At 31.6% G+C, this 12,032-nt stretch overlaps 1 long non-coding RNA gene across 1 annotated transcript; it reads right to left on the reverse strand.

The window, feature by feature from the left end:
- Window positions 1-2,852: 2,852 nt before the first annotated feature.
- LOC139856879 (uncharacterized) lies at window positions 2,853-5,061 on the reverse strand. The gene is made up of 3 exons (XR_011762207.1): window positions 4,716-5,061; window positions 4,471-4,550; window positions 2,853-4,311 (listed from the first exon to the last, which is right to left on the reverse strand). It is a non-coding gene; the product is annotated as an uncharacterized lncRNA (long non-coding RNA).
- Window positions 5,062-12,032: the final 6,971 nt, after the last annotated feature.

A 12,032-nucleotide genomic window follows, 5' to 3' on the forward strand; every position in this document is an offset into this window, starting at 1 on the left:
TATACACTAGTCATGCAATTCATGCAATAAGGTGTGTCTAGACTAAAAATGATAATCAGGTAATTTTCCACACAAGGAATGATAAGCAGGTAATTTCTGGCAAGAAATGATAAGCAACAACTTTTATCATGCAGACATGGTCGAAGTCCAGACTCACTAATGTATCCTAACAATAACCGGTTAGACACACTAATGCAAATTCTGGTTCTCTAAGACCAACGCTCTGATACCAACTGTAACGGCCAGTCAAAATCCCTTTTGACGCAGTACGTTATTCACTGGTTTCATCGCTAGGTTTTGACCTCTATGTGAAACATTTTGTAAACATTGCATTCGTTTGAAAAGGTATTCCATAAATGAATATATAAATTCCAGGTTTTAACATCTGATGATTTCTACGTATAGACAATCACCGTTTAAATGGTTTACAATAATACATATGTTGACAATACAGTCAAATAAGGTACATGGTAATGGTTTGGTGAATGCAAATGTTCTTGTATATAGCATGTATGACTCCAAGCACATAACTTGTATCACATATAAGCAAACATCGGAAGACTTCTAGCAACCTGAGAATAAACATGCTTCAAGTGTCAACACAAAGGTTGGTGAGTTCATAGTTTTAATGTTACGCATAATCCGTATATCAGGGTGGATTACAAAAGTTCAGTTGTTTCATTCAAAACGTTTATCAATAGGTTTTAACATTTCAAATCATCTGTATGTAAAGGTTGATCACAAGATCTCAGTTGTTTCATCCAAAACGTTTATCAATAGTTTTAATGTTTCAAATCATCTGTATATCAAGGTAAACCACAAGGTTTCAATTGTTTCATACGAAACGTATATCAGTAGTTTTAATATTTCAATTCATCTGTATATAAGGGTAAACCACAAGGTTCAGTTGTTTCATCCGAAACGTTTATCATTTGGTTATAAAAGTAAACCACAAGGTTCAGTTGTTTCATCCGAAACGTTTATCAATAGGTTTTACATAAAAGATGGACCACAAGATTTCAGTTGTTTCATCCGAAACGTTTATCAAAATATTCTACGAAATTGAGCACCCTGGTAACTAAACTTAACGTATATATAATAAGTACCCCTGTTTTAACATACATGCAACCAACATGTACAATACACGCAATCCAACGTGTACTAAACTCAAATAGCATACGTCTGTTTTATAGTTCAGGCTAGGGTCTCTATACCTGGAACAAACGGGGATGTCAAGCCCTATGGATCCATATACAACTATTCGCGCCCACCAGTTCATAAACTGGCAGTTACTAGTTACCAAAGCTAAGGGATTTTTGGTTCAAACTCGGTGTAGAATAAGTTTGTACTTGTGTCCAGTTTGTTTAAACAAGGTTATAAAACATTGTTTGTATTAACTGTCCAAAAATATGTATCGCAAAAGCAATTAAAAGAGAGCATATGTAAACTCATACATAATCAGTTTCAGTAATTGTATACATTTCATAAAACAGTTTAAAATAGCGCATGTATCCTCAGTCCCAAAAATATAGAGAAAAAGGGATAATAAACTCACATCAGATCAGTTTAGTATTTTTATACATTTCATAAAATGGTTATAAAAACATTCGCATGTATTCTCAGTCCCAAAAATATAGAGAAAAAGGGAATAATGAACTCACAGTTTAATATTGATATACAATATTGCAGGAAAGCACGTAGACGCAACGGAGATGATAAACACGAGGTTTGATTCACAAAAATACCCCCGAACATTACCCATAACCTCCTTGGCAATAACCCATATTTTCCTTAGCTTAAACCCACTCGAAAACTTGTTTTGAAAATTACTTGGTCAGCACTCCGTCGTAGTATTTTATGTATATTATTATTTTTGTATCGTAAAAATAATAATAATAATACTAATATTATTAAGATTATTAATAATCTTAATATTAATAATAATAATAATCATACGGAGTAATATTTTTTTATGATGAAAAACAGATCAAGAATTCTGGCTTTTATAGGCCCAGACTGATACAGTAGAGCTCCGCGATCGTGATACCCTCAGCCTATATACCTCCGCGATCGCGGAGGTTAGTTTTCCAACTCATCCTGCTTTGTCTCAGAGCTTGTCGACATAATAAATAAATATATATATATAATATATAATTTATTTTAATTAATTATATATTATATTTTATTCTCGTGCATAGTGAACTTGTAAATTTAGTTCCAATGACTTGTACGTTTTCTCTTGACTTATGTCCCGGTTTCGGTTTTTCGAACGTTGTTTCGTACGCAAAGAAAACTAGCATTTTACGTTTCATGACTCGTACCTTTGTCAAAATATAGATTTAAATTACCAATAAACTATATCATTAAAATTGTAACTTTAACGTTCGAGCGTTTTGGTTATTTGCTTCTATAAATCATCGTCTCGATATATAAAATAGTAGTCTTTTAAATCAAAACGTTTACACTTTAAAACCTAAATTCATGTAATTCATTTATATGTCAGCGTTTATTTCTCAAACGTTCTAATTAACATAACTAAATATTAATTGAATCAATAACCGAATGTTATTATCGTTTTCAGATAACTCGAAGCTATATATTTATAAATATATATTCAATATACTTAAACACGTTTTAAACACACGTTGCAAGTTGTTCAATCAAGGTCATCAAATTCTTTAATATCGAACAACGTTTTCGTACGTTTGAAACAAATTAGTTTAACGTGAGACATTATACATTTAACATCTCGTTAACGTTTTCAGTTAATCTGTGTATATATATATGTTTATATATACATTTCTGTTTTCACACAATTGTTTGTGAATCGTCGGTTACTAATCAAGGTCAACTGAACATCTATCAATTGTTCAAAACTTTTGAGATTCAGCCTAACAGGCTTTGTTTATCGTGTCGAAACCATTAATCATTTACAAATTAAGTTTAAATTTAGTCGCAAATTTTCGGGTCATCACATAACCTCAGCTATGGCAGCACACTCTTGATCCAACCTATGTTGTTCTTCTGTCTTGTCTTCTGGTTCTTCTTTCCAAGCTCAGAAATAATGGCGGCTGAAGCTGCAAGAGCTTTCTCTAAACATCTCTTTTTCTTCTCCGCTTGTTTGCTACGATCCAGTCCGTCTATCACTTGCTTCTTCTTAGTTTTTCTAACGACTGATTGTGCTTTATCACACTCTATATCTTAAAATTCTATGTAAAAACTAAAGCTTTGAACACTTTATTAATTAACCAAATGTAGAACTCTTTCTTTCTTTAAAAATTATAAATCGTTACTATAACTGTATTTAATTGCCTTCTTCCTGTCTCTATCGATTACTATTACTATAAAACCGAAAAACTAAACAAATGAAACAATCACTATTTTTCTCTGCTTAAGCCTTTAAATAAGAACCTGCTTAAGCCTTCAAATAAGAACCTGCTTAAAATTAGATGAACTTACGCTTGGTCAACATGTAGGGAAGCGGCATGACCCATCTGCTGACCATATTGCATGGTCACTTTTGAGTAGTGATATGTATTCAGTCAAAAATGTTTTTAATTCAAAGTTATAAGATGTTTAATGATAAAAGAATGGTGCTAAAAGCATCCAAAAGACCAACTAAGACATACACCTACACAAAATCAAAATCCTTTATAGACAATATAAATATAAAAGATAATATAAAGCATAAGAAAGGCAATTTTTACAAAGAAAAAAAATTAGCACTAATGAACAACATCAAAAAAATTACTCCATATTAAGAGGAAGATTAACAAATCCTATCATGTATGTATGAAAGATGGAAAAAGCTTTATTCGAAAGATGATGTATCTATACATAAGTTATAGAGGAAAAATACACATAAAAAAAAAACTTTAATTATGAACAACAAAGGCTTCAGGTATATCTTTAATCAAACATAGAAGAATATCATTGGACAAATCAAAACCAAAAAGCCAATAAAAAATAGTAGACTTTTTACTATAAACCAATAACAATAAAATTAGACTCAAATAAAATGTAAATAAACATAAAATAACATAAAATTAACAAAGTCCTAGCAAATCAAGATGCTTGGATGAAATTCATTAAACATATACCTGAACATTAGGATTAAAGTCAATGAACGCTTTGATAATGCTAGGATCTTGACAAACTCATTAAGTGTATACCTGAACAATAAAGATGAGACTACAAAAAATTCATTTAGCATATACCTGAACATTAGGATCGAAGTCATACCTTTTTGCATTATCATAGTTGATTCAAAGCAATCAGATTCACCGATGGGTATTGACGTTGGATTCATTTCTGCAGATGTATCAACAAACCCTAAGCAACGCATAAGCAACAAATCTATAAATTTGATCAAAAACTGGAAATTACATTATTAACAAACACTAATAATATTAGCATAATGTAGAATCAATTCAAAAAATTCAATAAGAACGCTAATTCTTTCAAAATTACCTATCGTTGTCAACCATTACACTGTTGACGTAAAACGGAATAATAAAGATAATGAGACAGGAAGAAGCGGTTTTTCGTATCTGGAAAGAAACACAAATAAATTGGTGATTTGAATTATAATCGAATAAGAGAAGAATTACTCAAAGTATAAACATAGAACTTTGCTATTTCATAACTGAATCGAATGAACCAACAATCCATTAATAAATCAACTATTGTAAATACATATAATGAAAGATGATTACCCGGTGAAGGATTCATGTACCGTTAATTAGTATCTTTATTACCAAGCAGACTCAATTTCAGGGTCAAATTTAAACCGCAATACACGATTGTGAGATGAAGATCGATTAGTTAATAGATTCAAAGCAGGCTCAATATGTGGCTCGATTTTTAAAACCCTAATTAGGAATTCAGGGATGAAGGTGAAGGGAATAAAGTGGACCGGTTTATTTTTTGTGTAATGTATACTTATATTACGGGTGGTGTGATTTGGGAACCCTATTTAAGGTGAAGAATTGGTAGCGATGATTGGTAGAGAGAATGACGAATTGAGGATGATGAATGGTGCGTCGATCCAAAAGGTTGGGAAGAAGATGACCCCTAATTTGAAAACAACCCCTAATTTGCCTTAACCTTCCCGTGTGATTTTTAGCTAATAGGGGTATTAAGGTCTTATTATGTCTCCTAAGTTTACTTGTCACGTGATTAGTTATGGATTTTGAAATGAGTGGTTGAGATTATAGGATTTAATAGAAATGGATGGCTAGGATTGAAATTTTAGTTGAATTGTCACTCATTAACCACTTTATTATTAGTATAAGAGAGATAACAATAACAATCTAATGCCTACCGAATAAAAATACAAATACAAAAATATACTACTGCATTATGATCACCATGGAGTAATACATATAATACTATGATAAATCAATTAATCAATAAGTAATATTAAGAATCAATTAAAATCATATTCATGTGCAAGGAATGTTAACAAAAAGAAAGCTTGATCACCAAGGTAAATCTGAGCATATATTAATTATAATTTAATATATACCTATAGATATAGATTTACAAATATAGATTATATAAACATAAATATAAATTATAATATCTATACATTATAAAAATCACGTGTCATTATACTGATGTGTCACTCTGTTATTAATTCTGATTTAATTTGCTTATGTGGCGGCTCGTGGTCAACTAAGGGTATGAATTACCTAAGTGGTGACTTGTGATAAATATAGAAATTAATTATATTATTATTAAATAATATATTTATCCTACTAACAATCAAAAGAGATTCCATATTTATGTAACACACGTACAAACTCTTGTGTTATTTATATTTGTAAAGCAAATCCGATTGTAATAGTGATTAACATATACGGAGTATTACATAATTACTATTATATAATAATTTTAATAAATAGTTATTATATAAATATATAATGTCACTTTTTCCTACTAGATTATTAATATATGTATAGCTATATATAAATCTTATTTTATTTAGATACAACAATTTTCATCAGTAAATATGTCTAATGAAATATATATCTGCATACAAGATTTTTCATTCTAATGAATATATATATATATATAAATATATATATGTATGTATGTATGTATGTATGTATGTATATATGTATGTATGTATGTTGATGCTGTAGCGGGGTGCGTACGAAATAGTGTTATTTTTATCACGAATACGGTACTAATTTTACAAGTTTTATTTATTTATTTATAGAATGGATATACCTAAACCTTGCTACAACACTTATAGGCAGTGTACCTAATCGTAGAGTAGTGTAGTTTTTAGTAAGTTCGGTTCGTTCCACAGGGACACTAGCGTAGCTTACACTATATTTTTATATAACTATATTTGTACATAATATATATAAGTATAATAGTAGTATTATTATTATTATAAAAAGGGGGTTTTACCGTTTAATGACCGGTTTGTCGATTTTAAGACTTAAGCGTAAAGTAAATGACAATAATTAAAATAACAATAATTAAAGTGCGATAAATAAAATGACAGTAAGTAAAATGACGGTAAATAAAAGTACGATGAGATGTAAAATAAAACTATTATGCTTATTTAAACTTCCGTAATCATGATGTTTGACGTTTTGATTGTAATTTATTACCCTGGGTTAATTGTCCTTTGGCCTGGAATATTTGATACCCATCTGGTTTTATGTCCATAATAGTTCATCGGTTATAATTATAATAGGTGCTCGTCATCAAATTAACCTTATACCCGAAGTCAAATATTCCAACTAATTAGGGATTCGAACTGTAACAAGGTTTTAATACTTGTTAATAACTACACCAGGTTATCGACTGGATGTAGTCCAAGGTATTAATACTTTATTAACAATTCCACCAGTTGTCGTTGAGTGAAATCCACCCCTGTTTTAATTAGTCCATGATGTATTAATTCATCCATTTGATCAGAATGAATAATCAATTACCCAACCCAACTGATTAAATAAATGATTGTAAAAGATTCCGTATAAATGTCACTAAATAGGACATTTACAATCATTAATAATTATTAGGTTAAATAAATTTGAAGATAGGTTCGACAGGCTCCAATGAGTTGTCAATTTAATAAACAATACCCCCCATCTATTAATAGTCAATAGTCCCATTTTCACAAGTGTCGGTCTTTTGCCCAAACCCTAATTATGGTCCAAAGCCCAATAACCCCGTCTAATATTTTTAGTCTAACATCACGATTACTTCGGCTCAAATAAACATAATAATAATTTAGTTACGAGACATTAATTTAAAAAGGTTGAACATAACTTACAATGATTAAAATTAGCGTAGTGGTACACGGACAGAGATTCGACTTTAATACCCGTAAAACATTCGCTACAATACCCCAATTATTATTAAACTTAAAATTAAAATTAAAATTATAATATATATATATATATCTCGTATGTTGAGAATGGAAAAGGAAAAAGATTAAATAAATCGATCGAATTGCGCAGCCTTTTATAGGCCCACATTTGTCCCTGTTTACTCCGCGATCGCGTGGTTTTTAGGCTTCACATCTCCGCGATCACGGAGCTTCTTTTTCCAGCTCATCTGACTTCGTTTGCTAGCTTGTCGACATAAATTAATAAATATATATAATATATAAATAATTTATATAATTATTTAAATATTATATTATATTCTTGTGCATAGTGGACTTGTACTTTTAGCTCCGTTGAGTCGTACGTTGTTTCTCGATTTAAGTCCCGGTTCTGGATTTTCGAACGTCTTTTTGTACGCTGAGATATCTTGTACTTTGCGTTCCGCGGTTCGTACCTTTGTTATTTTTTAGACGTTTCTCATCAATAATTTGAACCACTTGGATTGTAACTTGTACGTTTGAGCTTTTTGGTCATTTGCGTCTTCAAATCTTCATTTACGTCTTCAGTCTTCGCACTTATTTATTTATATGAATATCACTTGGAAATAGAACAATTGCAACTGAAATCTTGTCTTTCTGGAGGAATAACGCTATGAAATATGTGTTCGTTTTTAGCGTTATCAAATATCCCCACACTTGAGCGTTGCTTGTCCTCAAGCAATATAGAACTTGAAATTAAATCATATGAATCACTTCTTTATTCTTCACACTTTATACATCAGTGATTTTGATTCGGCGGTATGAACAATGATAGTAACGTTGTGGTTTACAGTCCCACATGACTATAAAAAATTAGATCCTTACGGAAATTGGATCTTTCTGAAAATATTTGATTTTTTTGAAAATTCAAGCTAGATTTTACCCTAAACAGGTTTTTTTTTCTGATTTAACCCACTATCGGTGTTGCAAAATATATTTGTGGATCAATATTTTGGCTAAAAACTTTTAGGTTCGTGTAATCCACTGCTATCCCTGTATTGGAAAGCACACGTCCAGTTTACTTGTTCCGTATATTACCTTTCGGCAAACTACCGTCCGGTTGTAAAGGAAAGCGATGAACAAGAAACTGTTAAGGCAATGTCTAATGACATGCTTCTGTTTTATGGTCTAAAACGTGTCGGATGCAGTTACTATCCTTTGTAGGAGCAATAGTAAAGATCATCCTTTGCTTTTTCGGTCTGGCACAAGGTCCTGTCTTTGACCATGTTATGCAACCACCGTTCTTACGGTTGACACCCGATTTTGTTCAGGTGACCTAATGAATTCTGATGAATTCTCAGGATTTTACGTTCAATGGTAATGAACGCATTAAAAATAGGTTTTCAGAAAACAAAGTGGTTTTAATTTTGATCAAAATATTTTCTCGTTCAAGCTCGAGTTTAGATATCATTGAATTCCATGAGTTTGAATTCTCAATCTTTAAGTTCAATCTCAAGGATTGAGTAATATCAGGCTTAAAAGCTGATTTTTAATTCTTTAAGGAGATTATCCTTTCTGGGGATCTGATTTATTTAGTATTATAGACTAATTTGCATGGTGCCCCCCCATTGTACGAGACAGATCCTTTCATGGTTAGGATAAGTCTGACCACTTGGCGACCCTGTTTGATGCTGAGGTCCGTGGATTTCCAGCTGATTTTCGAGAAAACTTTTCAAGGTTTTTCGTAGACTCTACAACTGGTCTGGATGACAACTTCCTGACCTAAATCAAGAAGCGCATTCCTTTTTCTGAAGACTTTACTTCATTTTAATGATGGAATTGATCCATTTTTTTTTTCTCAAATGTATTACAATAAACCGGGTAAAACAGTTAATTTAGTCCAAAACAAAAGCACCTGCAATAAACTTCACAGAAACATGTGATAGACAGTTTTTAATTGAATAACTTGGTACATTCTCCCCACACTTGGCTTTTATTTATTTATTTCTTTGCCTTTTTATTCTCCTCTATTTCATTTTAAATGAATTCTTGCGTTTAAGGCTGTTTCTCAATTTACGTCCTTTCCGAGGTAACAATAATTTCGGTTCCACAACCTAGTTTTATCGTTCATAAATTTGTATAAACATGATTTTGAATTCATTTAGTTGAAAATTTTGAAAAATTTTACTAGAATTGGGTAGTCAGTATATAAGACTAGGGCTGTTCTTTATTATCAGAGAGCACTAGATTCTAATACAACTACTACTTTACTAGCATTTTTAACGATGGTTATTTAAACTAAGTGTATAAATAAAATTTTAAAACTCGAAGGAATTTAATCTCTCCCCACACTTAAGATCTTGCAATGCCCTCATTTGCAAGAAATCAGTATAAATTTAAATTCATGAAGGCGATTAGCGTAAAGAATGATTAAAATTTTACCAATTTTTCCAAACATATTGTTGTCTGTTTTGAATGATAAACGGTGTACATCATTTTGTTCATTCCGTCTGTTGTTACATCACACTAGTTTTTCGTTTTTTTGTCAAAAGTAATAGCTTTTGCTGAACTTAATGCCAGTCTTTGAAAGTTCGCTGTTTTACCCTGTTTTGCACATCACAAAAACTACAAACATATACACATATTTTTGAAGTTTGGCATATAATCCCCACGTTCAAAAATAAAATCTAAAATTAAACAGTTAGAAAATTAACAAATTATAATAATAAAGAAGTATAAAATTACAAGTTACAAAATAAATAAAAATAGGTATATAAAAGAAAATTAGGGTTGATGAGGATGGTGCCAGTAGGGAATCCAGTCATAGCCGTAAATGCTGTAGAATGCTTGAGCTGGATCATATGTAGGGTACGGTGGTCTAGTCTGTGTAGTCCAAGGAGGAAATATGGGCATTTGAGTAGGAATGTAATTGGTATTTATATGCGCACAATGACTCATGATTTGGCTTTGATGATATTGCCAGTCTTGAAATGCTCGTTGTCTAGCCATTTCATACTCGTGTTGTGCCATAAAAATTTGCATTTCTGTCATCTGATTCCCCCCTCCCATATTACCTTGCTGTTGATCTCGTTCGACCTGTGGATGGTTGCCATCATATGGTGCTGCAGCGTTGTGTCGTCTCTTTAAAACCTTAGCACCATGATATACTTGCAATCCAATTTTATCACGGGGTTCTGGTGTTGGAATTATTAATCCCCCCTGACTTCTATCGATACCGAGATATTCAGCAATTAATGTAACAAAGATACCACCTCCTATTATACAATTTGGCCGCATACCCTTAACCATAGCTGATAAATAATAACCCACACAATAAGGTATACTTACAGCGCTCTGTGGGTCTCGAATACACATGAGATAAAATAAATCATTTTCATTTACCTTCTCTTTGTTTCTACCTCGCTGTGTAATCGAGTTTGCTAAGAATCTATGGATTACTCTTAGCTCAGCTCTATCAATATCAGTATAAGAGTAATGCCCCCCTCTAAATCGGTCATGGCTAGTCATTATACTCCATATACCATGCATATCAAAACCTTCATCAACCCTCCTACCATTAACTATTAATTCTCTACAATCATATGATGCTAGCTCCTCAGGCGTATATATGCACAAAGCCTGAGCCATATCTAATAAAGACATTTGGCGCATCACACCTCCTAATAAAAATCTAATAAAACTCTGATCGGTTAAGGTAGCTACCCGATCATTTATTTCAATACTACATAATAACTCTACACACCACTCTCTATATACACGCCTACGTATATTGAACAAACGTTCCCAGTCATTAAAAGTAGAATTACCATACCTTTGTGTAAGTAATTCTCTGATTGGATCGGCCAATCCTACTGTTTCTAATGGTTCCCAATCTATTATCCTGGGTACTTCAACAGCATTAGACTGAAGAGCGTGCAAGTTTCTTTGATATTTTGGATATTCTATCCAAAATCTGTCAAACCTCAAATTTGGGTGTAAATCCTCCTCATGAATATTTGAATATGAAATGACTGGATGAGGCGTATTTTGCCTGTATTGGTCATTAATCTCCTCTTCGTCTATGTTCTCATGAGGAGCATTGTGAGCTTGGGATGCGGATGAAGATTCACCCCTTTCAGTCTGCAAAACACATTAAACAAAATTTTTGTGCATCCAAATATGCATTAGTATTAGCAGAATCATAAATTAAAATAATTATAATGACATGTTTAAACAATATTAAACTTATACACATTTTCATATTTTTAGCATTTCTACATTTTTACAAATAAATATGTACGAAAATGTATACAATGTTTTTACGCATTCTACTCAAATAACATGTCAAAATAACCATTACTAGCAATTAAACAAGTTTCAAATGGCATTCATATCAAAATAACTTTGTTCATGCATTTTTTTCTTAAAAAGTCTACTTTCATGCTCAAAAATCATGTTTAGGATCAAAGTTTTGATCATTTAGCAACCTAAACATGTTACACTACTTAATTAAACATGAACTAACAACAAAAATTGACCATAACCTGTTTATATCAAAAAGCCCCAATTTTGCTCAAGAACACAAACCCTAGATTACTCAAAATTTGACATTTAAGGCTTCTAATTGTTTTAAATAGCATCAATCTAGGTTATACAAGCATAATATACAAACAATTTAAGCACAATTAAGCTAGAAATTAACAAA

This window comes from Rutidosis leptorrhynchoides, chromosome 1, assembly GCF_046630445.1.
Source record: "Rutidosis leptorrhynchoides isolate AG116_Rl617_1_P2 chromosome 1, CSIRO_AGI_Rlap_v1, whole genome shotgun sequence".
NCBI lineage: Eukaryota > Viridiplantae > Streptophyta > Magnoliopsida > Asterales > Asteraceae > Rutidosis > Rutidosis leptorrhynchoides.